The sequence below is a fragment of the Balaenoptera musculus genome, chromosome 5 (assembly GCF_009873245.2).
Source record: "Balaenoptera musculus isolate JJ_BM4_2016_0621 chromosome 5, mBalMus1.pri.v3, whole genome shotgun sequence".
In the NCBI taxonomy this organism is placed as follows: Eukaryota; Metazoa; Chordata; class Mammalia; order Artiodactyla; family Balaenopteridae; genus Balaenoptera; species Balaenoptera musculus.
Window position 1 is genome coordinate 86,975,192 of NC_045789.1, and position 26,324 is coordinate 87,001,515.

Here is a 26,324-nt window from a genome sequence, read left to right on the forward strand (position 1 = left end):
CCTGCTGGGTTCTGCTGTTTACCATTACTACAGCACTTTGAAAGTCCCTCCATTGTAGCCCAAATCAATTTGTACTGTCATTATTGGTTTATGTGCTTATCATATCTTCAAGATTACTCCAAGCGGGCTTCCCTGGTGACACAGTGGTGAGGAGTCCGCTTGCCAATTCAGGGGACACGGGTTCGAGCCCTGGTCTGGGAGGATCCCACATGCCACGGAGTGGCTGGGCCCGTGCGCCACAGCTGCTAGGCCTGCGCTCTAGAGGCCGCGAGCCACAACTGCTGAGGCCGCTTGCCACAAATACTGAAGCCCGAGGGCCTGGAGCCCGTGCTCCGCAACAAGAGAAGCCACCGGAACGAGAAGCCCGCGCACCGCTCGCTGAAACTAAAGCCCGCGCGCAGCAACGAAGACCCAACGCAGCCAAAAATAAGTTAATTAATTAATTAATTTTTAAAAAAAGGTTACTCCACACTCATCTTTCTGTCCTTAGCAGTTCACTCACACATACATAGTGGGTGCTTAATAAATATTTTGAACAAATGAATTAATAATTTAATTTAAAAATCAGTCAAAATAGCTGAAACATATTTAATGCTTCTTATCAGGGTTCTGATTAGATTGAGCCCTAATAGTCTAATTAACCACAGAGATGTTCCCTTAGCAAAATCCCTTCATCACAAAAGTTTCTAGACCTGAAAGTCCAAGTTTGATGTTTGGTAAATCTCAGAAAATTAATAAAGAGCGAACAGGATATTCAGTCTTCTCGGACAAAATGAAAGGCAGTTAAGATACTCTGGGTCACTCAGATTGCCGCCTTCCCTTGCCGTTCATTTTGATGACATTAGTTAAATATCAATTTACCTTGAATTCTCATCTTTCTCCAACCACCCTCTCTGCACCTCTTTCCAGCAAAACAGCTCAGTGAAACTGTCTTTTCTTGTTGATGCTACCAATCCCCCACATTTCCGTGCTCAATAGGCAGCTCTCAGTCCTCATCTTAATGTATCTAAGGGCAGGATGTGGCATAGTTTATTACTGTCTCCCTGGAAACATTTTCTTCACTTACTCACTTCTTTTTGGCTGGTTTCTCCTCATCTCCCTACTCTCCAAACGCAGGTGCCCATAGCCCAGCCCTCCAAACTCTTCCCTGTCACCAGTCACTTTAGAAATCTCAGTTATTCTCATGGTTTTAAATACCAACTATAGATGGAAGTCTCCCAGATGTATATCTTCAATCCAAACTCACCCATCAATTCTAGAGTTTTAAATTAAACTGTGTAGAATAAAACATCTCCACTTAGACACCTAATAGGCACCCCTAACCCAACCTGTCAAAAACTGAACTTCATTCTTCCTGCCTCATAATAGCAACTCTTTTCTTTTTGGGGGGTTATTCAGATCAGACTCCTTGGAATCCTCCCTGACTCCTGTCTTTTCCTCATCTACTCTCCTCATCATGTCTACTCTACCTGCAAATCCTGTTGATTCTACCTTCAAAATACATCCAGCGTCTGACCACTTCTCACTATCTCCACCCTGGTCCAAGAAGCGTCACTTTTGGCTTAGATTATTATGTAAACTCCCTAGCTAGGCTTCCGGCTTCTATCTTTCTTCCCTCTATAGTCTATTCTCAACACACTACCAGAGTGATCCTGTAAACTGGATGATGTCACTCCGCTGCTCAAACCCTACAATGGCCCCCATCTCATCAGAACAAAAAGGTGACATTTTTACAACGGCCTCTAAGGCCCTGCAGAATCTTGATCCCTGTCACCTCTCCGCCTCTATAGCCTCACCTCCTACCATCACCTCTTTACTCTGCTCCAGCCACACTGACATCCTTGTTCTTATGAAACACACCAGCCCCTAGAACAGGATTTGCCACACGTGGGTATTTGATAACTATTTATAGAAGGGAGAAGGAAGGAAGGAAGGAAGGAAAAGTGAAGAAGGAAGGGAGGAATTGGAAAATGGTTCAAACACAAACACAAAATGCATTCAAATGCAAAGTGGCTGTTTTTAAAATAATATGCTCTGTTATTTTAACAACCAATAGAAATACTCTTTAAAATATGTCTCAGCAGAATTTGGATTTTGATACTAGCTTTAAGATTAAATTGTAAGGTGGTAACCATCCTTACTTTTCATGTTTTCAGAAAATTATCTAAGAATCCAAGGGCAAATGGAATGGACACATTAAAGATCCTCAGAATGATTTCAGAAACAATCAAAGCATTTTATACAAAAGGAAAAAAATATTCCAGAGCATTACGTAGAGGACCACAGATGTTTATTTCATGGACAAATCAAAATTGCAATGCTGAAGAAATTGATGTTATGCCAGGGGAAAAGTATACAACTTAAGGGGAAAAAGGAGGTTAAGAGAAGACAAGTGACCAACTTCTGATATCAGATAAAAAATTCAGAATAAGTATCTATAAACTTGTAGTTGACACAGTTGATCAACTCTCACAGATTGATTTTAAAGGCATTCTCATCATGCTACAGAAAACCCATATCTGGATCTTCAGTTACTGAAACTTCAGTTTCTGAAGCTTCAGTTACTGAAATCTTAACATCCTTAATATTGTTTTAAGAAAAAGCATCATGACCTCAAAGCCCACAAACTGGGGAAACAAAGTAAATTTGGGGTCTGAACAACAAGCTGAGAGATTCTGCAAAGATCCAGGACACTGTGAACAGATCTCTACCGAGAAAGAGAAGCAAAAGGCTGATGTCACCACTCGAGGGACAAGATTAAAAGTGAATATTCAATATTTGATGTAATTGCTTAGAGTGCACCTGATATGACACAGCATTACAGTGGCTCCTTTTTTCTATCTGTCTAGTCCACCTAAGTGATTTATCCAGATAACTGAAACTTACATGATTAAGTGTCAGCTTTTTGTTTAAATATGCCTAAAGTGTATCACCTCCTCCCCTACATTTTCAAGCAGAGTTCATTGGACATAATTTAACTAATTTGTGATGGCTCAGCTGCTGCCAAGGAAACAGTTTGATGTAGCAATAAGGAATTGGACTGTTTCCAGCTTTATTAATGTGTAATTGACAAATAAAATTGTAAGATATTTAAAATATACATCATGGTGATATGAGATACATAAATATGATATAAATATACATTTTGAAAGGATTCCACCATCTATTTAATTAACATATCCATCTTGTGTCTTTTTGGTTTTTTGAGGGGGTTTTTTTGGTGAGAACATTTAAATTCGACTCTCTTAGAAAATTTTAATTAGATAATACAACTTATGTATAGTAAAACATCACATAAGTTATGTAATAACGTGTAATATAAGACATAGATATATAGTGTTACCAACTATAGTTATCATGTTATATATTAAAGCCCCAGGCCTTATTCATTTTATAACTGAAAACTTTGTACACTTTTACCAATCCTCCCCTATTTCCCTCACTCACCATCCTCTGGCAACCACTTTTTACTCTCTGTTTCTATGAGTTTTTGACTTTTTTTTTCTTTTAAGATTCCACATATGAGTGATACCATGCAGTATTTGTCTTTCTCTGTCTGGCTCATTTCATTTAGCATAATGCCCTCAAGGTTCATCCATGTTGTCATAAACGACAGTGTTTCCTTCTTTTTTATGGCTGAATAAATTCCACTGAATATATACATCTTTCTTATCCATTCGTCCACTGATGGATACTTAGGGTGTTTCCATATGTTGGCTATTGTGAATAATGCTGCAATGAACACAGGGGTGCAGTAATCTCTTCGAGATCCTGTTTTTATTTCCTTTGGATATAGACCCAGAAGTAGGATTTCTGGATCATATGGTAGTTCAATGTTTTAACTTTTTGAGAAACCTCCATGGTGCTTTTCATACTAGCTGCACCAATTTACATTCTCAACGACAGTGCACAAGGGCTCCATTTTCTCCAAAACCTCATTAAAACTTGTTATCTCTTGTCTTTTTGACGGTAGCCATTCTGACAAGTGTGAGGAGATGTCTCATTGTGGTTTTAATTTGCATTTCCCTGATGATTAGTAATGCTGATCACCTTTTCATGTACCTGTTGACCTTTTGTATGTCTTCTTTGGAAAAATGTTTATTTAGTCTCTCTACCCATTTTTACTTGGATTGTTTGGCTTTTTTTGCTATTGAGTTGTATGAGTTCTTTATATATTTTGGATATTAACCTCTTATCAGATATGTTATTTGCAAATATTTTCTCCCATGCCATAGGTTTCCTTTTCATTTTGTTGATGGTTTTCTCCACTGTGCAGAAGCTTTTTGGTTTGATGTAGTCCCACTTGTTTATTTTTGCTTTTGTCACCTTTGCTTTTTGGTGTCAAACCAAAAAATCATTGCCAAGACCAATGTCAAGGAGATTAGCCCATGTGTTTTCTTCTAGAAGTTTTATGGTTTCCAGATCTTATGCTCAAGTCTTTAATCCATTTTGAGTTGATTTTTGTGTATGGTGTAAGAGAGCAGTCCAGGTTTATTCCTTTGCATGTGACTGTCCCATTTTCCCAGCACCATTTATAGAAGAGACTATCTTTTCCCCATTGTATATTCTTGGTTCCTTTGTTGTAAATTAACTGATCGTATGACAAGATCCACTCATGATAAAAGCTCTCAACAAACTGGGTATAGAGGGAGCATACTTTAACATAATAAAGGCTGTATATGACAAGCCCACAACTAATACCATGCTCAATGGTCCTCTAAGATCACGAATAAGAAAAGGATGCTCACTCTCACCACTTTTATTCAACATATTACCAGAAGTCCTAGCCAGAGCAGTTAGGCAAGAAAAAAAAATAAAAGGTATCCAAATCAGAAAGAAAGAAAGAAAACTGTCTTTATTTGCAGACGACATGATATTCTATATAGAAAACCCTAAAGACTCTACTGAAAAAACTATTAGAACTAATAAACAAACTTCAGTAAAGTTACAGGATGTGAAATTAATACACAAAAATCAGTTGTGTTTCCACACTGCTTAGATACTGACAAATTTTCACTAACCCTAATCCCACCTGGTCCCAACTTCTTCTTCTTTCTGCGCTGTCTGCTACTGAGTTCCCAGCATGCTTTACAGCTGAAACTATCATTTCAGTTTGCTATGGACTGAATGTTTGCTCCCCCCCACAAAAAAATCATACAGTGAAGCCTAAATTCCCAGTGTGATGATATTTGGAGATGGGATCTTTGGGACATAATTAGGTCAAAAGGGTGGAGCCCTAATAAATGAGATTGGTGCCTTTTTATGAAGAAACATGAGAAAGATGATGTCTCTCTCTCTGTCTTCTCCCTTCACCATGTGAGAACACAGTGAGAAGATGGCTCTCTGCAAACTAAGAAGAGGGTTCTCATCAGGTACCATATCTACCATTGCCTTGATCTTTGACCTCTTGGCCTCCAAAGCTGTGAAAACTAAATTTCTGTTGTTTAAGCCACCCAGACTATGGTGTTGTGTTATAGCAGCCCAAACAGACTAACACACAGTTTTGAGTTCTCACATAACTTTATTAGATATTTTCCAATTCCTCCCTCCTTTCAGGTTATTGCTGGTATCATTAGGCCCATGTTTGTTGCTCTCCTGATGTATGGCTTCTATTGTGCTGTGATTGGCACATAATACTAGGTCACTGCAGTTGTTAGAATTACATAAATGTAAATACACTCCTAATCCCTGATGTAAGTAAAGAAACACTGTCAGAGGTTGCATAATAACTATAGTCCAACACAGTGCTAACTAGTGACAGAAAGATAAATAATTAACAATAGCAGATATTTATTGAGCTATGTCTACCATTTTAACTATATCATCTCTTTTAGACATTGTATTATTCCATTATACAGGTAATTTGCTCAAGGTCATTAAGCTAATAAGTGGCAGAACTGAGATTCAAATTTTGGGTAATCTAACTCAAAATCCTTTGCTCTTTCAACTGGGCCAAAGCACACCACATGCTGCTCCCCTAGGAGATCAAGATGTGCTTACAGAGAACATTCCAGGTGAGGGAAACTGGTAGAAATGGGCTAAAAATTGGAGTATAGGTGAGGAGTTGGCTGAGGGAGAGAACGGAGAATTAAAGAAGCAAGAGGAAGAAGAATGAACTAAGCAAGATTGGTTCAGACAAAGTAGGCAGTGGTGATCAGAACAGAGGGAGAGAGACCATCATAGTCCCCAAACTATAAATGCTCACTGAGAGAAAATTGTTTTCTGCCTTAGGCTACGTCCCTCAAATAAATATAATGTTGCCCATGATCAGATAGACCACAACTTTTTTTTAATCAAGATATAATTGACATATAACATTATATTAGTTTTACAACTTCTTAACCAGTGTGAAACCTAACAGAATCTTAATCCCTTTGGTCCTCAAGGGTGGAGCCTGGGAGGCCAGAACCTCCAGCAAGATTAGTTCATTTATCCCTGTGTGCCTGAGCAGTGCAAGTATTATCATGATGTGGAAGAGACTGGGAAGCCCGCGGTAGGCGATTCCCATCCCTTGCCATTCTCTTCTTACCTCCAGGGGGCTCTGCTGCCTTCAGAGTATGGGAGTTCTACAATCTGAACCCTGCAGCTGGCAAGAAAGCCTAAATTGGAGTGTCAAGAACTGAGAAAATATACATGAAATAAGATGACTCAAGCAGTTGCCAATATCTGAAAGGATCCAATAAGGTAGCAAGTAACAAAACAAATGCTTCCACTAAAAATAGTGTTGGTGGTTAGAGCAGGTTCCTGATGATCTGTTGATTCACAGGACTCCCAGTCAGAGGCCGGCAATACAACAAACAGGTCTCTCAGAGGGATTGAGGGAGGGCTTATCCTTTATGCTTATGATCTGTGTCCAAAGCAGCAAGTTGCGTTCCAGATCCTACCAGGTAGAGAAGCTGAGGTTGCTGATACATTTCCTACCCAGGTCTGATGAGCTCAGAAATTGAGTGGGACTGAGGGTTGGGGAGGGAGATCACCTACTGAATCTGGTAGACTCTCAGGAAGCCTCGGGTGAATGTAATACTTCTTCCCATGAAGTATCAAGGTCACAAGAAATTGTGACCCTGCTGAAAGAAGGTGGTATCTCCCTTGAAAGGAACACAGTTAGTACATGCAAACAGGGGACAACACCTCTTCTCATCCCACTGGAGTGGGCATTTCTCCACTACACAGAGAAGAGAACAGAAGCATAGCATTCACTTCTCTCTTCCACTAAACAAAACCCAAACCTGTAGCTTAGGTTGAAGGTCCCTTCAAGACTAGAACCCTCTGTCACTACAGGCATCCTCCTCACCATCACAGCACTTTCCACTGCCTCTAATTTACATTAATCCATCTTGGCCCCAATGCGAGTCATGAAGCCATGAATTCCAGAGATTTTCACCACACTTTCAGGCTGGCAATCACCCTGCCTCTGTGGGTAATTCTACTTTTGTAATTCTGCAAACCTCATCTGTGCAGCCTTTTGCAGGAACCCACACCTCATTTGGTCCTCATTAATGGCAAATATAAAACCCAGAATATGTGTTGGCAAGTCTCACTGGATTTCTGGCTCCATGCAAAACCACTCATTCCCACAGTGCTCAGGTATCGTCTGCAGGTGCCAATTATCTCAATGAAACCCATCATAGACTCTAAGTCTAGGGGTAACAATGGCCAAGAACTGAGGCAGCATTTTGCAGCCCAGTGTTTATCTGACCCATTCTAAGGTATCATCTGCCTGCTATTCCCTCCTATTCCAGGTCTCGGTTTATTTTTAAAAGAAGCCTCTTGTCCTCTGCCCTCCCTTCTTTATTAATAGCTGAGAATGTCACCCGTAACACTTTTTTCCCACCCCTGCTTTGACCAAATAATGCACCCTCCCAACATCCTCCCTTGACATTCAATATCATATCAAATTCAAATAAATCACAGTTGACTTTAAAACCCTCCAGCAATTCATGTCTGCCTACATCAACTCCCACACCCTTCATCTGCTCTTGTCACATAAACCGTCTCACAGCCTCTTTCCTCTACTACTTGCAATTCTTTCCCTTCCTTCCTTGCTCTCTCACCCACCTGAATCAACCTCCCGTCATGAACTATCGAATTATTTATTTTAGAGGAAGCAGAAAAGGTTGAATAAGGTATCTTGGTTCATATTCTTACCCTGCTAATTCCTAACTATGTGACTTTGTCAAACAGCAGTAATAGTAATGAGAACAACACAAGCATTTATCCAACACTTTCAGGTGTTCATCCAATTAATCCTCACAACAACCCTATGAGGGAAAGACTAGCGTTATCCTCATTTTAAGGAGGGAGAAAATGACCCAATTTTTCTAAGCACAAGTTTTCTCATTTAAAAACTAGAAATAATAATATTTACTCTTCAAGAATAAAAAATAAAGAAAATTATGAAAAGCACAGCACACAATTTTTGTCAATTTCCTTCCGTCCTAGCCCCATCGCCAAACTCACCTTATTCACTATTTTCCACAATTTCTGTCTCTCAGGAATCTTCACTCAGTTGAATAAAAGAAAGAATAGAGCTCTTCTCCAGCAACTCAATATGTATTGTCCCTTCCTTCTCTCCTTCACAATGCATAAGAGCTAAACACCAGGAAACAGAGGTTGTATCTGCTGTGCCGCAGAAACATAATGACCTTCAACTCAGCACACTCCTCCATGACACTTGGTTGGAACTAGAAATAGGACTTTATCTTTAAGAAGGGCAAGTAATTCCTACTACGTGTGAACTGAGGCTTTTTCCCTCTGCAGGCTCCCTCTGGAGAGAAAACACCATTCCCACCTGTTTACTGAAATTCCTTCATCAGTCCACAAAGCTTTTCATTCCACAAAGCCAGGCTTAAAATGCAAATACCATTGGATGAGCTAATACTTTGATGTGCCTCCAAGTTACTGGTTTCATATCTTTTCTTGCCAGCAGGAGTTGGCAGACATGTTGAGAATACCAGAAAAAGAAAGAGGGCAAAGAGACAATTGTGTCCACTTAGCTATTTGGTCCGAAATAACAGCCTTCGTCACCATGTCTAGTATATGAAGAAGCTACTGTAATAATCAAGCTGAAAGATACGAGTTTTCATGTGACTTCTGAACAAAGAGAAGATTGATAAACTATGATCACAAGCTACCTGTAGCCAACAAACAAGACTTAAGGTGGCCCATCTTTGCTTCTCCTTTATACCCTTGATGTTATTTGGTAACTGATTTTCATACATCCACAGTCCTCTAAAGTCATTGAAATTACCAATATTTCACATATTTCAAGGGAGAGCTGGAATTTACCTTCCCTAAATAAATGGCATCTACTTTGTAAAGATTATTGTTTTCCTCCAGTGAGAGACAGAGAATAATCACTTTCTACATCCATAACCATTGTCCTGAAGTAAACAAGGTGGAGGAATATTTAATGTTGTGGTAGAAAGCCTCTAGAATGACCCCAGTGATCCCCATCTCCTGGTTTAACAGCCTTACATAATCCTCTCTCATTAAGGGCAAATTGAAATTATTGACATGTTTCTAATTAATGTAGAAAAGTAATGGGATGTCCCTATTGAGATCAGGTTATAGAAAAACTGTAGCTGCTGTCCTGGATGTTCATTTTCTTTCACTCCCTCACTCACCTTGAGGAATTCAGCTGCCATGTTTTGAGCTGTCCTATGAAGTTCACAGTGCAAAGAATTGAGAAAGGAGACTTCCTTCTTTTTTTTTTTTAAACATCTTTATGGCAGTATAATTGCTTTACAATGGTGTGTTAGTTTCTGCTTTATAACAAAGTGAATCAGCTATACATATACATATATCCCCATATCCCCTCCCTCTTGAGCCTCCCTCCCACCCTCCCTATCCCACCCCTCTAGGTGGTCACAAAGCACCGAGCTGATCTCCCTGTGCTATGTGGCTGCTTCCCACTAGCTATCTATTTTACATTTGGTAGTGTATATATGTCCATGCCACTCTCTCACTTCGCCCCAGCTTACCCTTCCCCCTCCCCATGTCCTCAAGTCCATTCTCTACGTCTGTGTCTTTATTCCTGTCCTGCCCCTAGGTTCTTCAGAACCACATTTTTTTTAGATTCCATATATATGTGTTAGCATATGGTATTTTTTTTTCTCTTTCTGACTTACTTCACTCTCTATGACACTCTCTAGGTCCATCCACCTCACTACAAATAACTCAGTTTCATTTCTTTTTATGGCTGAGTAATATTCCATTGTATATATGTGCCACATCTTCTTTATCCATGCATCTGTCGATGGACACTTAGGTGGCTTCCATGTCCTGGCTATTGTAAATAGAGCTGCAGTGAACATTGTGTTACATGACTCTTTTTGAATTATGGTTTTCTCAGGGTATATGCCCAGTAGTGGGATTGCTGGGTCATATGGTAGTTCTATTTTTAGTTTTTTAAGGAACGTCCATACTGTTCTCCATAGTGGCTGTATCAATTTACATTCCCACCAACAGTGCAAGAGGGTTCCAAGAAAGGAGACTTTTAATCAGCAGGAAATTGAGGCCCTCATTTCAACAGGCTACAAGGTACCACATCTTCCTACAACCACATAAGAGGTCCTGGACGTGAACCTTCCAAGGTTGAACCTTCAGATGAGACTGTGGCTCCAGCAGGCAGCGTGATGAAACCACACAACCTTGAACCAGAGACACTCAGGTAAGTCTCATCCAGATTCCTGATCCATTCCGACTGTGAAATAATCAATGTTTGTACTTGAAGCCACTAAGTTTTGGGTTGATTTGTTACACAGGAGTACATAATCAAACCAAGTATCTTTTACTAATAAGGCCCTACTGTATGGCACAGGGAACTCTACTCAGTACTCTGTAATGGCCCATATGGGAAAATAATCTAAAAAAGAGTGGATATATGTATACATATAACTGATTCACTTTGCTGTACACCTGAAACTAACAAAACATTGTAAATCAACTATACTTCAATAACAATTTAAAAATTAAAAATAAAAAAAGCAAGTATCTTCTGAACTCTTCTTCTTGTAAAGCTCCAAAGAATTTAACGGTAGCTTCCAGAATAATAAAAAAATAACCAATTTGATTTTAATATTTTTTTTAATTTTTAATGGGATTCAAAGCATCAGACAAGCTATAGCTTCCTTGTCCTCCGATACTTCTTCTTATACTAAAATGAAAACAAGTATTTGAACATTCTGGTTTTTAGAGCAGAAACTTCAGGGATTTTTTTTTGATTAATGTTAGATTGTAAGGATTATGTGATATAGTGGATTTTAAAATATCAGTTTAACTATCTCTCTGATAGGCACTCATAAGTTTTCTTTGAGAATCACAGCATTGTAGAGTATATAGATAGCATCTAGACCAGTTGAAATTTAAGCAAACTGACCTGAGATGGGTAGTGACTTTCATGTGGTCACAGAATTAGCATGTGGCAGAGCTCAAACCAAAATCCACATTCTCTGACTCCGGATCGTTGCTCTCTCCATCTCACTACTTTGAAAAACCAAGAAAGCATAGCCAGCTGTAATAATCTTGTCCATTTTACCTAAATAAAAATGGAACGTCATTGGAGAAAAATTTAAATGCCCCATAGCATCACAGCACTCCCGGGTTTGTTGTCATTATTTTCAGCTTGAAGTCTGCATCTCAACAGCAAATAACTAATTGATTGACCAGTTTATAAACACTCCTGATTTCACAGGTAGATTTCATGGGGCAAGAGCTCTCCTTAGATTTAACTTGCTCTTCACCTAGGTTAATTTAAATAGCAGTGAAAATTTAGCTTGAAAGGATAATTACAATATTTCACCTCCTTTTATCTCAGGTTATGTAAATGGGGCTTTCATCTTCTCACAGTTCATATTATATTAATACAAGGAATAAAAAGATCTCAATATATTGTGTGCTGTCAATCACTTCAGGAGAATATGCTTCTACAGTCCTAGTGGGGACAAATTGGGCAAATGCCCATAATCATGAGCTGTGCCTATTATCAACAAGGAAACAGATGAACTTATAGCTTTCCTAGAGTTCTCACTTGAGCAGTGTAAGGTGTCATTTTTATCAGATTGCAAAGTTTGGGGGGGTGGTTTTGACGTTTATCCAGTATCAAGAGTATTTACTGGGTAACTAGGGATAGCCCTGAAGAAGCAAATTCAACTTCTGCCCCCTTTTAACCTATGATTTTCACATCCTGCTGAAGGTGGTGAAAGCACTAACCCTGAGTGACAGCCTCTGGACTGTAGCCTTATCCACTCCTTTGCACCACAGCTCTTATGGGAGATGCTGTCATTCACAGTATTAAATAGTGAAATGTGATGGTTAGAGAAATGCAGCATCGTCAAGTTTAATAAATATCAGGAGGAAGTTGGCATACAAGGTTTAACCACAGGGCATTTTTTAAAAATCAAAATACTGTTCACTATCCTCATAACATTAACACAACACCATGTGTTTAAACTAGAGTTTAAAGAGAAATAATAACTAAAGTTTTTCTGTTATACCTTAAGGCCAGGCTCAAGGTCTAATTCCTCCAGGAAGCCTTCCATGAGTATCCCACCTCTAAATAATTACTCCTTCAAGCATGGGACCACGGGACATGACTTGTTCCAGTGAAGGGCAGTATATAATAGTGGTGAAGAATATAAGTTCTATGACTAGACCACTTGGCTTCAAATGTCAATGCCCCTGCTCACTAGCTATGGAGCTGGAGCAAACAACTTAACCTCCATAATCAGTTTCATCAATAAAATGGGGATAGTATCTGTGCCATAGATTGCTTGAGATAATCATGTAGAGAGATTGGAACTGCATGGGCACTCTATAAACATTAGCTCTCAAGCAATTACTGTGTGCCAGCTAGAAACATTCACCTATTGTATTTCTGTATCTCTACTGTATTGTAAAAATCCTCTGAGTTAAATTTGGTTACCTCCATTTTACAGTGGGAAACTAAGGCTCGTAGAGGTTAAGTAACCAGCTCCCACACACACAGTTAGTAAGTTGTAGAGGTAGTATCTGAACCATGCATTTGGGGTCCAAAGGCCACCCCTATAAAATATCACAACTCTTGTACTTCTGGAAAGTACTATCTTTGGTCTTCAATAACTTAGTACACCCGAATACATACATATCTATTTCCCTCACTGCATTATTGAGCTACCCTGGGGCAAGCACTGTTTCTTTTTCTTCTTGGGATTCCCAATACCTAGCATAACTCTTAACACATAATAGAAGCTCATTACATTTTCTTGAAATAAAATAAGTTGGGAAAGTTGCAGCTTCCCTATAGGAACTGTAACCCTTCTTTATGGAAAAAGTTTTACCGAAAAAGAAAGGCCACAACTTTCCTTGAGCAAAGAAAATTGTTGAGAGATGAACAGACACAGTCATGGGCCCTGAGCTGTCAAAATCAAAATGGGACTGAGATTCTGCCAGAGGCATCTCTCCTCAAGCCCATCAATCAGTATATACTTATTGATTATCTTCTGGATGCTAAAATATCCCCATGATATCAATGGCTTCCAAACAACCCAGTCAGCCTTATTTCTGACATCTGAAGAAACTGTACACGTGACTATCTAACCCTAAAGGACTTTAGAAAAGCTCTATTCCAAGTTATCCATAAAAGTTTATAGTTCCATAACAAGCTGTCTGTCACACGTTAGTCCCCTCAGAAAATGAAGTTGCAATTTTCAGGTCCTACTGAGAAAAAAGCAGTTTGTGGACGCTGCTTCTCTCTAAACAATAAATGTCAGAAATGGAGTTAACCCTTAAAATGTGAGGTAATAAGAAGTTTATTTTGTCTTATTTTTATGTGATGGTTAAGATGAATTCTTAAAGTTTTAAAGATATTGACAAGAAAGAAAAAACATTTGTGAGAGGAGTAAAGAATCAGTGATAGGAACAATTAGATTTCCACATGCAAAAGAATTAAGTTGAACCCCTACCTCACATCATATACAAAAATTAATTCAAAATGAATCAAAGACCTAAATATAGAAGGTAAAACTATAAAACTCTTAGAAGACAACATAAGGGTAAATCTGACTGACCTTGGATTTGGAAATGAATTCTTAGATATAAAAACAAAAGTAAGAGCAACAAAAGAAAAAGAAGATAAATCGGATCTCACAAAAATAAAAAAATTCCGTGCATCAAATTACATTATCAAAGAAGTGAAAAGAAAATATACAGAGTGGGGGAAAGTATTTGCAAATAATATATTTCATAAAGGTTTAATTCCAGAATATGTAAAGAACTCCTACAATTCAAGAACAAAACCACAAATAACCTAATTAAAAATGGGCAAAATATTTCAACAGATATTTCTCTGAAGAAAAAGATATACAAATGGCCAATAAGCACATGAAATGATGCTCAGCACTATTAGTCCTTTGAGAAATGCAAATCAAAACCCAAAATCACAGTGAGATATCACTTCACATCTACTTTGGCTATAATCCAAGAAAAAACAAAAAACCAGAAAGTAACAAGCATTGGTAATGATGTGGAGAGATCAGAATCCTTGTACATTGCTGGTAGAACCTTCTGTGGAAATAGTTTGGCATTTCATCAAAAAGCTAAACATAGAATTATACGATATAACAATTCTCACTCCTAGTTATATACCCAAAAGAATTGAAAAGAAAAACCCAATCATAGTTATTCACTAATGTTCACTGCAGCACTATTTTCAATAACCAAAAGGTAGAAACAACACAAATATCCATCAACAGATGAACAGATAAATAAAATATGCTCTATAGATACAATGGGATATTATTCAGCCATCCAACGGAATGTAGTTCTAACACATTTTAAAACTGGATGAACCTTGAAAACATAATGCTAAGTGAAATAAGCCAGTCACAGAAGGACAAATATTGTATGAATATACTTAGATGAAATATCTAGAACTGGCAAATTCATAGAGACAGGAAGAATATTAGAGGTTACCAGGGTCTAGGAAGAGGGAAAAATGGGGGATTAATTGCTTACAGAGTATCTGTGGCAGGTGCAGGAGGGAATTTGATGAAAAAGTTTTGGAAATGGTAGTGATGGCTGTGCAACATTGTGAATATAATTAATGTCATGAAATTGTGCACATCAAAAAAATCTACAAACAATAAATGCTGGAGAGAGTGTGGAGAAAAGGGAACCCTCTTACACTGTTGGTGAGAATGTAAATTGATACAGCCACTATGGAAAACAGTATGGACGTTCCTTAAAAAACTAAAAATAGAACTACCATATGACCCAGCAATCCCACTACTGGACATATACCCTGAGAAAACCATAATTCAAAAAGAGACATGTACCACAACGTTCATTGCAGCACTATTTACAATAGCCAGGACATGGAAGCCACCTAAATGTCCATCGACAGATGAATAGATAAAGAATATGTGGCACATATATACAATGGAATATTACTCAGCCATAAAAAGGAACGAAATTGGGTCATTTGTAGAGACGTGGATGGACCTAGGTCATAGAGAATGAAGTAAGTCAGAAAGAGAAAAACAAATATTGTACATTAACGTATGTATGTCAAACCTAGAAAAATGGTATAGATGACCTTATTTGCAAAGCAGAAATAGAGACAGACATAGAGAACAAATGTATGGATACCAAGGGGGAAGGGGGTGGGTGGGAGGAATTGGGAGATTGGGATTGACACATATACACTATTGATACTATGTATAAACTAGACAACTGAGGGGAACGTACTGTATAGCACAGGGAACTCTACTTAATGCACTGTGATGACCTAAGTGGGAGGGAAATCCAAAAGGGAGGGGATATATGTATATGTATGGCTGATTCATTTTGCTGTGCAGTAGAAGCTAACACAACATTGTAAAGCAACTATACTCCAATAAAAATTAATTTTAAAAATGGTTAAAGTGGTAAATTTTATGTTACATTTTAGCACAATAAAAGAAAATTTTTTTAATCAATAACTGTTTCCTTCTCCAACTCTAACAGCTCTTTGAGTCAACTTTCTCTAGCCAATGGAAGCATATCACCATATTGATGTGGGACCCCCATGAATCCCTGTGGTCTTACATATACCCTCTTCAGCACTCCACTTCCTCCTGCCCCATGTAAAACACAGCATCATGGCACTCAGCCAGAAATCACTACCTTTCGTAAATTTTCTCCGTGAAGAAAGGGCATACAACTTAGCTCGAATGAGATTATCTCATGAAATGACAAATACCAAGTTATAATGAGTATAGTCTAAATTCATTCAAGAATCTAACACCCCAAGGTTTGCAGTGAAACTGGTTTACAGCAAAATGTTATTTTCCTCTTGGGGATCAGTCTGCTGTTCTTATCTTACCTAAACTTTCCCCAAGTAATAAAGTGGCAATTGTAATAAGTAAAAGCATATATTTAGACTCTTAAGTGTCTTCTCAAAATGACAAAATGTTGACTTCCTCAAAAGAAAAGAGTGAGTGATTAAAAATGGCTTGTCATCCATGATGAGACTTTTGAACCCAACATTTTACCTTACACATCCCACATGGCAATGAACAAGAAATGGCTATAAAGGTAAACCCTGAAAACAACAGAGCATACATAGATGTTGGCAAGCATTTTGCAGAACATGTTGAAAGAAGCAATGACTTTGATTCTGCTGCCCCAGACTGGGTAGGCAGCACCCCTTAAACAAAGAACATTGAGTCAGAAAGACTTCCTTCTGATAAGTGAACTTTACACATAGATCTCAAAATCCATATTTTAAAACAAAAAACAAGATTGACAACAACAGACAAGTCAAACTGGTATTTATGTTTGCAGTTTTTACAAAGAAACATTTTGAGAATCTTCTTGACCTCGCTTTTCATTTATCCTTGACCATGATATTTAAAGCCTCTCAGGAGAGAGAATCTTGAATAAGAGTTCTCGATGCCACCATTACCCGTGCAGCATACCTTCAATGGGATTGGGAAGCAGTGCAATGATATAAGCCTTGTGGGGAACATTTTTGGAGAGGAACCAATTCTTGACAAAATTTGTTTGTTTATTCAACAAATAATTTTTGAATGTCTGTTATATGTGAGGCAGTTTGAAGGAAAGAGTGCATTTTGGTGTCTCCATCTTTCCTTGCAACGTCTGCCCTTTCTCTATGACACCATCCCCTCGTCAGGGTCTCCATGTCCACCCCTTACCTCATCATGGTCACTTACTGTCTCCTCTCTCAAAACTTGATTTCAAGAAAAACTCTAATATCCACACATTCTTCACTCTATCTCCAGTGCCTAGAACAGGGCATGGCTCACAGTTAAAAGTTTATAATTTAATTATTCAAATAGAGTGATCATTACATATTTTTCTGATGAGTGAGTAAATAAATGAATGAATGAACTTTACTGGGTATATCTGATTAAACAAATAAACTTTATCCTGTCCATATGTTCTCAAAATAACTAGCAAGAATAGGCTCTTTCCTCTTTAGAAAGGAGTCATACATGAAGATGGAGAGATTCTGAGGATGTGAGATAAGAAAATCTAGAGCCAAACAAAATTACGTTTCTCTCATCAGTTTTTGGTTTGTCGTGGTGTGCTTTGCTTAACTTTGGCCATCTAAATTTCGTCTACTAAAAGCTGGAAGATATACATTGGAAGAAGTGCTTACTGCATAACATACTTGCTTAATAATAGATGATAGCGGGCTTCCCTGGTGGCGCAGTGGTTGAGAATCTGCCTGCCAATGCAGGGGACACGGGTTCGAGCCCTGGTCTGGGAAGATCCCACATGCCACGGAGAGACTAGGCCCGTGAGCCACAATTGCTGAGCCTGCGCGTCTGGAGCCTGTGCTCCGCAACAAGAGAGGCCAATAGTGAGAGGCCCACGCACCGTGATGAAGAGTGGCCCCCACTTGCCACAACTAGAGAAAGCCCTCGCACAGAAACGAAGACCCAACACAGCCATAAATAAATAAATAAATAAAATTTTTAAAAAAATAATAGATGATAGCATCATTGTTGGAGGAGGTCATTAGGAGGATGTGACCACCAGTTGACCTGCAAGCTGGACCCTGGCAATCAGAAGTCCCTCGCCCCTTTCTCTGACCTTAGAATGTACTTTCTGTTGTAGAGGAACAAAATTTGTCACCCCAAGATGTGTCTCTTTGGCATGAGGAGTAATTTAGGCTGATTATTTTTAAGAATCAGAAGACTCAGGAAGTCTTTCTTTTTACAATACCTCCTCCTAAGTTACCTAAAGAATTTAGATAAAAGGCCTGTTCCCAGAATAGAGCCATCACCAGAGATAGTATATGGGCTGGATGGGGTGGTGGAGATCCGAGACCACTCTATGTCCATTGTCTGTGCTTGGCCAAGCAAACATTTATTTACCAAACATTTGCTTTTCCATCTCCATGTGAATTACCTTCCTCCCCCTTGAAGCCTCAAACTACTACCCTCAACATCCTCGCTTGTCTTTAGCTGAAGATCATATTTAAGGTGAGGGCTTTGGACATTTTGGTGAGTTACTCAGTTTTCCTGGGTCTCTCCCATGTACACATGTTATAAACATTTTGTATGATTTTCTCCTGTTAATCTGTCTTATGTCAACTTAATTCTTAGACCGGCCAGAAGAACCTAGAAGGGTAGAGGAAAATTTCTTCCTCCCTGACACTGCCCACCGTTCCCACAGTGGGAGCCATTTTCAACGATGCAGGCTTGAGAGAGCATGTGTTGTTAAGACCATCTGTATGGTATAAGGGACTGGTCCCGTTTAAGGCCACTACATAAACATTTAAGATTCTGGAGGATGGGCGTGGAGATCTACTTGTCTTGCGGAAGACCAGCCTCGTATGTCAGTTCCCTGGCCTATTAAATGTGCCACCTACCAATCTGGAGAGGTTGCCTCTTTCTTCAGTCTCTCCCTGGTTCCAGGTCAGGAAGCCAGTTTGCAAACCAACAATCATACACTCACTAAACAGGGAAGAATCCAGCACAGCCTTTTATCCTTACCTTTTAAAGTAATATTTAAAGAGAAGAGCTTATGCTAGTTACTTTATAAACTAAGTCCTAAAGCTAGGCTTGAATATATTATAATTTGAACTCTCATCCTAATTGAGGTATTTTATGTTTATAACAGTTAATATATGTGCCACTTTCTCAATAAAAAATTTAATCTCATAAGATGACTTACCCTTTCTTCTTTCTGTAGTTTTCACCAGAAAGGACTCAGCTGAGCCCCAAGACACGCTGGCCCCAGCCAATCACGGGGCAGCTGCTCCCTAAAGGCAGGCAAAATTCTTCAGAGAAATTGACCTGCAATTTCAGAACCTTTTTCGTAACCACTGTTTCAGAGAACTGAAGTCAATGGATTATTGCTACTAATGTGTTTGATGAAAGGTTCATATGCTTTGGAGTCAGACAGATGAACTTTTGCATTTCTGTTCTATTTCTTTCTAATTACATGTAGGAATAATAATTTCCCTAGGCAAGTTATTTAACCTCTCTAAACTCTGATGTCCTGATTGTCCAACAGATTGTTCGACGAGATAAGAGTACAGTATCTGGCGCAGAGTAAACGTTCAATAGATGTTAGTTACCAGGAAAACAATGGTGGAAGTAGCAGTCAGGGGAGGTGGAAGTGGTCAGGAAATTCACATGTTCGCGCATAACAAATGGTGGCCTGGAAAACAATGGGGAGCAAGGAGGGAAGCCACAAGAAGTATGTGATTTTGAGCACTTATTCATGCCCAGGCGCACCCCAAATTCTATTCACACGTGACTTCACAGGAGATAGCTACCTTCATCTCCATTTCAAAGATGAGAAAATGAGGCCCAGGAAGGTTTTATGTAATTTACCAAAAGTCACTTACCAGGGAAGGGGAAAAGTTGGAATTCAAACCTATGTCTTTGTGACTTCAAAATCAAGGCTCATTTTACTGTCGTAACTTAATGTATAAGAGTAACTGATCTTTTAACAGAGCCCAAAATACAATCATTATAGGGAACCACTCAGCTGGGTTTCACTAGGCAAAAAGATTGAAGTCCTATAAATTCCATATCATAGCCAATCAATCATGGTAGCATCATGTGGCCATATTATCAACATCTTTCATACTGTACTCCTCTATTTAAGCTTCACCTCAGCATTTTCCAGCAACAGGAAATCATTTCTTTATGATAACAGTCAGCAACACTGATATTATCAGTTAACTGGCAACATTCAATTAGTGAAATGCTAGGTTCTTCTATTAAAAACACTCCAGGGAATTCCCTGGTTGCCTAGTGATTAGGACTCTGCACTTTCACTGCCAGGGCCTGGGTTCAATCCCTGGTTGGGGAACTAAGATCCCACAAGCATCGAAGCATGGCCAAAAAAAAAAAACACTCCCAGAAAGATTTCTAGATCTCCAGAATCTGACCACAAACCTAGTAGCTTTCAAAAATAGAAGACTTGTGTTGAATTCTATGGAGCTTTGGGCTTTCAAAATGACAATCCCTTTGTATTTCTACCTCTTTTCTTTCAAACCTGAGGGTTTAATCGACCATCCTTCATGTCCTGCCATGTTTGTAACCTGGACAGGTTCACAGGGAAGCACATGAGGAAGATGGGCTCTCTACAGCATAATTTGGTGTTGCTCACAAGAATTCACCCAACATGATAAATTAGACACGTGTAAACCAAATTAAATCACAGCAAGAGAAAATACAGACATAGCAGGAAAATAAGACCAGCAGGAAAAATTAAATGAAGCTACAAAAGTGACGAGATCTTAGAGGAAATAATACTGAGCCAAAAATGGGGCTGTGATGTTCTGATGGCCAAGAATTTACCTTTTTAGATAAATTAATTTGATTATAATATCCATATTTTCTTTGAGAAAAGAAAAAATACATACAATTTCCTTAGAAGAAACAAAGTTTTTTCCTGGAACTTTAGTGAATACCAGTGCTGTCCAATAGAAATATGCTGTGAGTCACATATGCAATTTTAAATTTTCTAATAACCACATCTAAAAATGTAAAGAAAAATAACATTAATTTTAATAACATTTTATTTAACCCAATATATCCAAAATATTATCATTTCAATATATAATCAATATACAAATTAATCATGAGGGGTTTTTTTACATACTAAGTCTTCAAGATATAATGTACGTTTTATGCTCATAGCACTTCTCAGAAGCACTAAATTTTCATTGGAAATACTTGATCTATATCTAGATTCCACAAAATGTACAGTAGAAAAAGTAGATTCATATAACCAAATAGTTCCAACATACTTAAAAGTTTTCCAATCACTGAGTATTCATTTATAAATTTAAATTACTTAAAAATTAAATAAAATCGATTTCCTTAGTTGTATTAGCCATATTTCAGGTGCTCAATAGCCACATGTGGACAGCATAGGTCTAAATGAAAGAGCTTGTCTAGGTCCACCTAGAGGAGTAACACAGAGTACAGTGTCTTCAGCAATCACCCTACAAAACTTTGATTTCTTCAGGACATCCCTCAATGTAAGCTGAGGGCACAAAGTCCAATTCAGTGTCAAGCAGAAAGTCAAGGCTAGGAGGTCCACTCACCCCCTCTCTGATGATTTGGAATGAAAGGACCTCTCAAATGCCCTTCAGTCTACTCTGTCTACATTACCTCCCTTGACTGAATTTTTGATTCACAGACCAAAGAAGATAATATTCATAGCAAGAGTCTAAAGTTCTAGTAACGTGTTTCTTTTTTTTTTAAGTACCTATTTTTTTTTTATTTATTTATTTTTATTATTTTTGGGGCCACTCCCCATGGCTTGCAGGATCTTAGTTCCTCGACCAGGGACTGAACCCGGGACCACTGCAGTGAAAGCGCCAAGTCCTAGCCACAGGACCGCCAGGGAAGTTCCAAGTAATATTTTTCTTGATTAAGAATAATTTGTATTTTTTAAATAAATTTATAAAAAAGAATAATCCATATGTTTTGAAAGTACCATGGTGAAAAATTAGTAAGTACATCCAAGAACAAAATACACAAAGTTCTTTTGAGAATTAAAAAGATTACTTTTTAAAAGCTCATGAATAAAATAGAAATATGTAATTCTAATACTATTTAAGTACTGTTTAAACAGAAAAGAATATAGAAAGCATCCTCATTTATTTTTGTCAAACCACCATAACCCTTATAACAAAGCCTAAAAAAAGAACTTCTTAGATTAAAAATGAACACAAATTAAATTTAAAATGCCTATTTCTTTTATGACTCGGTGCAGGGATTCACTGATGAAATTTGAAAATCCTTTTAAACTGTTTTACTCTTCTCAATTCTCTCATCTCTCTAGTCCAGTTAAAGAAATAGATGAGTTCAAGTATACTTATGTCAAGGGTTAGGTGATAAAGAAATGACCAAAACGTAGGCATAATAGTAAGCAAAAAAAAAAAAAAAAAAAAGGAGAAGAAGAAGACTTAATCAGAATTCCTCAAGTGAAAATATAAAGAAAATTTCCCCATTTTTCTCATTTGCCTGTCTTGTCTACAAATCAGTTTTGTGAGGAACTTTCCATTTAAATCAACATATCCATCTCTTGAGAAGAATCCCGTCAGGAAGGGGTCCTGAGGTTCCATATTGACTCTAGCAGGTGTCCTCCTCTAGCAGGCAGAGATGATTATCTACACCACAGGGTGCACAGAATAAATAAAGATTAAATGATTATCAAAATGTGACCAACATCTGAGCAAACAGCATGCACCTTGGCAGAAGGGATACTAGCATTAAGGCAAATCACATCCAACTGTGGAAATAAACTTGTCAGATGCAGGCTGTGGCTGCAATCCAGGCTACAGACCTTCTCCTGAGCTGCCCGGCTCCTGAGAATGATTCCAAAGTGGTTCAACAGCACCGGGCCAGCCTCCCATGTCCACCTAGGTCTTCCCTCTGCTGGCTGCCTTGACTCCCTGTCAGTCAATTTCATGGCTCTAAGTGTCAGAGATCCTAATGTTTGAACTTGCAAGTCCTCACTGGAGGGAACTGGGCATAGGAAATGACAATATTTGTGTAATTTAAGTGTGAGGTCTAGGGAAGAAAGAAATTTTGATCTGCTGGTCTCCACAGTTAGGCCTGGTAAGAAATATTTCAGGCAGACAACCCTGAAAGGAATGAGATCTCTCTCAAAGGGAATTCAGGCACAGGCTTACTGGGTCCCAAGCACTGTGTGAAGAGCATTATCTCCTTTAATCCATACCACGGCCCTATGGAGTAGGCTCTATTATTATCCCCATGTTTCAAATAAAGAAACTAAGATACAGGGAGAGTAAGCAACTTTCCCGAGGTCACACAGCTAGGAAATGGGGGAGCTGAGATGTTATCCCCGGGTGGTGACTCTGGAAACTTCCCTGTTAACAGCAATGCTACAGTGCCACCCCATGGGCCTGCTGGGAAAATCCACTTGCCAAAAAAATCCAGTCAGTTAAGAGTTTCATCAAATGTAAATTTCAAGGATGGAAGAACACGTTAGAAAGGACTGATGGTAGGTAGGGACTCCATTTAAAAGCAAATCCTTGACAACTGCATGAATTATAGATACAAAAGAAAAAGTAAACTGTGAACATTATTTAAAAAATAATATACATTTAAAAATTGGGAAAGAGGGAATGTGAGAATACTAATCTTTTATGGTAGAAACTCAAATTCCAACTGTAAATTTTTAAAAAATGATAGTGATTCCAACTTGTTAATATTTTGCATAATCTCTTTAATGGAATGTTTTAGGAAATAACATCTCTTACAGTAAAAAAAAAATCCATTTAAAATTTCACCTTTTATCTTCATTTTTTTCTTCTGTTCAATTCAAATGAAATTAAAGTTAAAATTCTCTTAAAAGAGCACTGATAGTTGTATCCTATTTTAATAGAAGTATATATATAGAACAATATCTGCAATGAGATGGGTTCCTCATGTGAATGGTGTTTATTTCTGGATGAGAGTATTTGGGAAGTTTATCTTATTATTAATATTATTTCTATTATTAGTATTTCATTTATTCGATTTTTATATTTTTATTGAGCACTTACAATATACCAAGAATTGTTCCTGGCTCTGGGGATACAGCAGTGAACAGAACAAACCCAGTCCTTCTGTTCCACAGAGGAAACAGATGATAAACAAATAAGCACCTACCCTCATGCCAGTATTGAAGAAAAAGGTGATAGAGTGATGACAGAGCTATTTTTAAGAGGGTGATGAAAGAACCTCCCCATGGTGGGAACACTTAAATCAAGAATCAAAAGAAGTTGAAGAAGGAGTGACTGCAAATACCTGAAGAAAAACATCAATGTAGAAAGAAAAGTTGATACAAATGTCGTGGGGCAGGAAGGATATAATAAGGTACAAAAGGATGTCAGTAAATTGTAATGCTGAAGCTTTCAAATTTGAGCCAAGTATTTGGTAAGTCAAATGGCATGCTTAATTTCATGCTAAGTAATACACGAGTAATGTTCAAGTTCGATCTAGCTTTTATTCATTTTCACTTTTCTATCACCTCCTCCACTTTCCCCGGCCTCACAGAGTAACCTCTCTACATTTGGATCCAAGTTCTTGTCTCCGTGGAGCCCTGAATTTAGCAGGTAGCCTGCCTGGGTCTTTTCCCAGAGCAATGATCGCCCAAGTGGAGTTGTTAAATGCTTTCCTAACTAAACTAATGGCAACATTGAAACTTTTATTGACATTAAACCCTTTCAAAGGTATCTGACAACCTGGCTAAAAGCATTTGTACTATGTGAATCTCCCTCATTAATGAGGCAATTAATCCTGAGAATTAGCCAACTTCATTGAGGACCAAGTGAGCTGCTGTAAAGATGCAATTCTGAGCATCTGCGGAAAGCCCCAGTCAAGAAAGGCAGCCTCTCACAGGTGAGGAGGCCTGGGGTGATTGACAGCTCTGCTTATTGATTTTAGATTTGAGAACAACTCCCAGGGGGCTGATATCAGCCAGTCAGAGGCAGAATTTGATGAGGCAGATGGGACCCCGAGGGAAAACGTCACAAGGCAGAGCAGCGAAGTACCCCTTCCCTGACCCTCTCAGGCGTGATAAGAGATGGTCTGTTTCTCATTTTTACAGGATTCGTTCCCACCAGGCTGCATTTGAAGAAGAGGACAGCCCAGAAGAGTCTTGCTCTTTGGAAAGAAAAAAAAAAATTAAGCTTCTTAAATACAAACTTTTAAACTGCCGCCAACTGGCATGTGCTTCAGGGAAGAAGGTAGGAGCAAAAAATCTGGTGCCCAAGCCCACGCTGCCTCCAGTTTGGATTGTGTTGTAGGTATTAAAGCAAGTGTGTGTACGTATGTGTGTGTGTCCTCTCTTCCACTTGAGAACAGATTCTAGCAGCGTTTCTCAGGATATATCCTTGAATGGGAGGCCCTCACCTCGCACCCCATATCACCTGCCATCAGAGGCAGTTGGTGGGTTTATTCTAAGCAAATGAAACAGCAGGTCGTTCGTGTCTTCTAAACAAACAGTTCTCAGACACACTCAAGTGGAGAAGTGCCTGGGAACCGCTAAGGTTTTGCCACTCATGCAAAATACTGATGAGCTTCATTTCAGTTTACAGGATAGGAAACGCTTCCTCTGGCAGGAAACATGACTGCATGATGTGTATGCGGAGTGAAATCCCAAGTAGGAATAAAATAAAATGTGAACTGAGAGGGTTGTGTCCTGCTGGGAAAGCTCTTCGCATCAACATCCTCTTGATACGTCACGTGTTCATTTACTTTCTCATCTCTTCACATTATCTGCATTTAAGCCTTAGCAAGTGCCAAAGTTTTAATGAAAAATTACCAGAAGACAATTTTAAGTTGCAAACATTCCAATCTAACGGCTAACTTTGTTGTTTCTACAAATTAGAAAAAGTCTCCTTTTGTCGTTTGATTCTAGAAGTAGAATGGCTCTGTCCAGTGCGGTCAGTGGGAACATACAGTGCGAGCGTCACAGCCCAGCATTGGATTCTGTGAAGGATCTTCCCTCCTCTTGCCTGCCACACACTCCTTCCTGCTCCCAGAAAGCCCACGGTCACGGTCACTCCCAACAAACTTTAAAAGGAGTGGAGGAAATCGCTGGGAAGGCAGCGAGACTGCAGGTTACCCACAAAATCCATTCTCTCAACCTGCCAAGTTGAATGGAATGGAATTGAAGGTAAGCACGTGACAGCCTAGCTAGACGACACGCCCAGCCTCATTTTGTCCCTTTGACCTGGGTTGTGGGACATGGAATGTGCCTCACCCATGTTCCCCGCACCCCTTTCCAATGGCTGGAACCTGAATGTGGCATCAAACCAGCTTCAACCATGCAGAAAATGGCAGTGCCCCAGGGGA

General features: G+C 38.8%; 1 long non-coding RNA gene across 1 annotated transcript in view; it reads right to left on the bottom strand.

Annotated features, from left to right (window-relative positions):
* LOC118895697 overlaps window positions 1-8,749 on the bottom strand; it is a 149,741-nt gene extending 140,992 nt beyond the window's left edge. The window contains exon 1 of the long non-coding RNA XR_005020005.1: window positions 8,461-8,749. This is a non-coding gene — a long non-coding RNA (uncharacterized LOC118895697). The remainder of the gene's footprint in view (window positions 1-8,460) is intronic.
* Window positions 8,750-26,324: the final 17,575 nt, after the last annotated feature.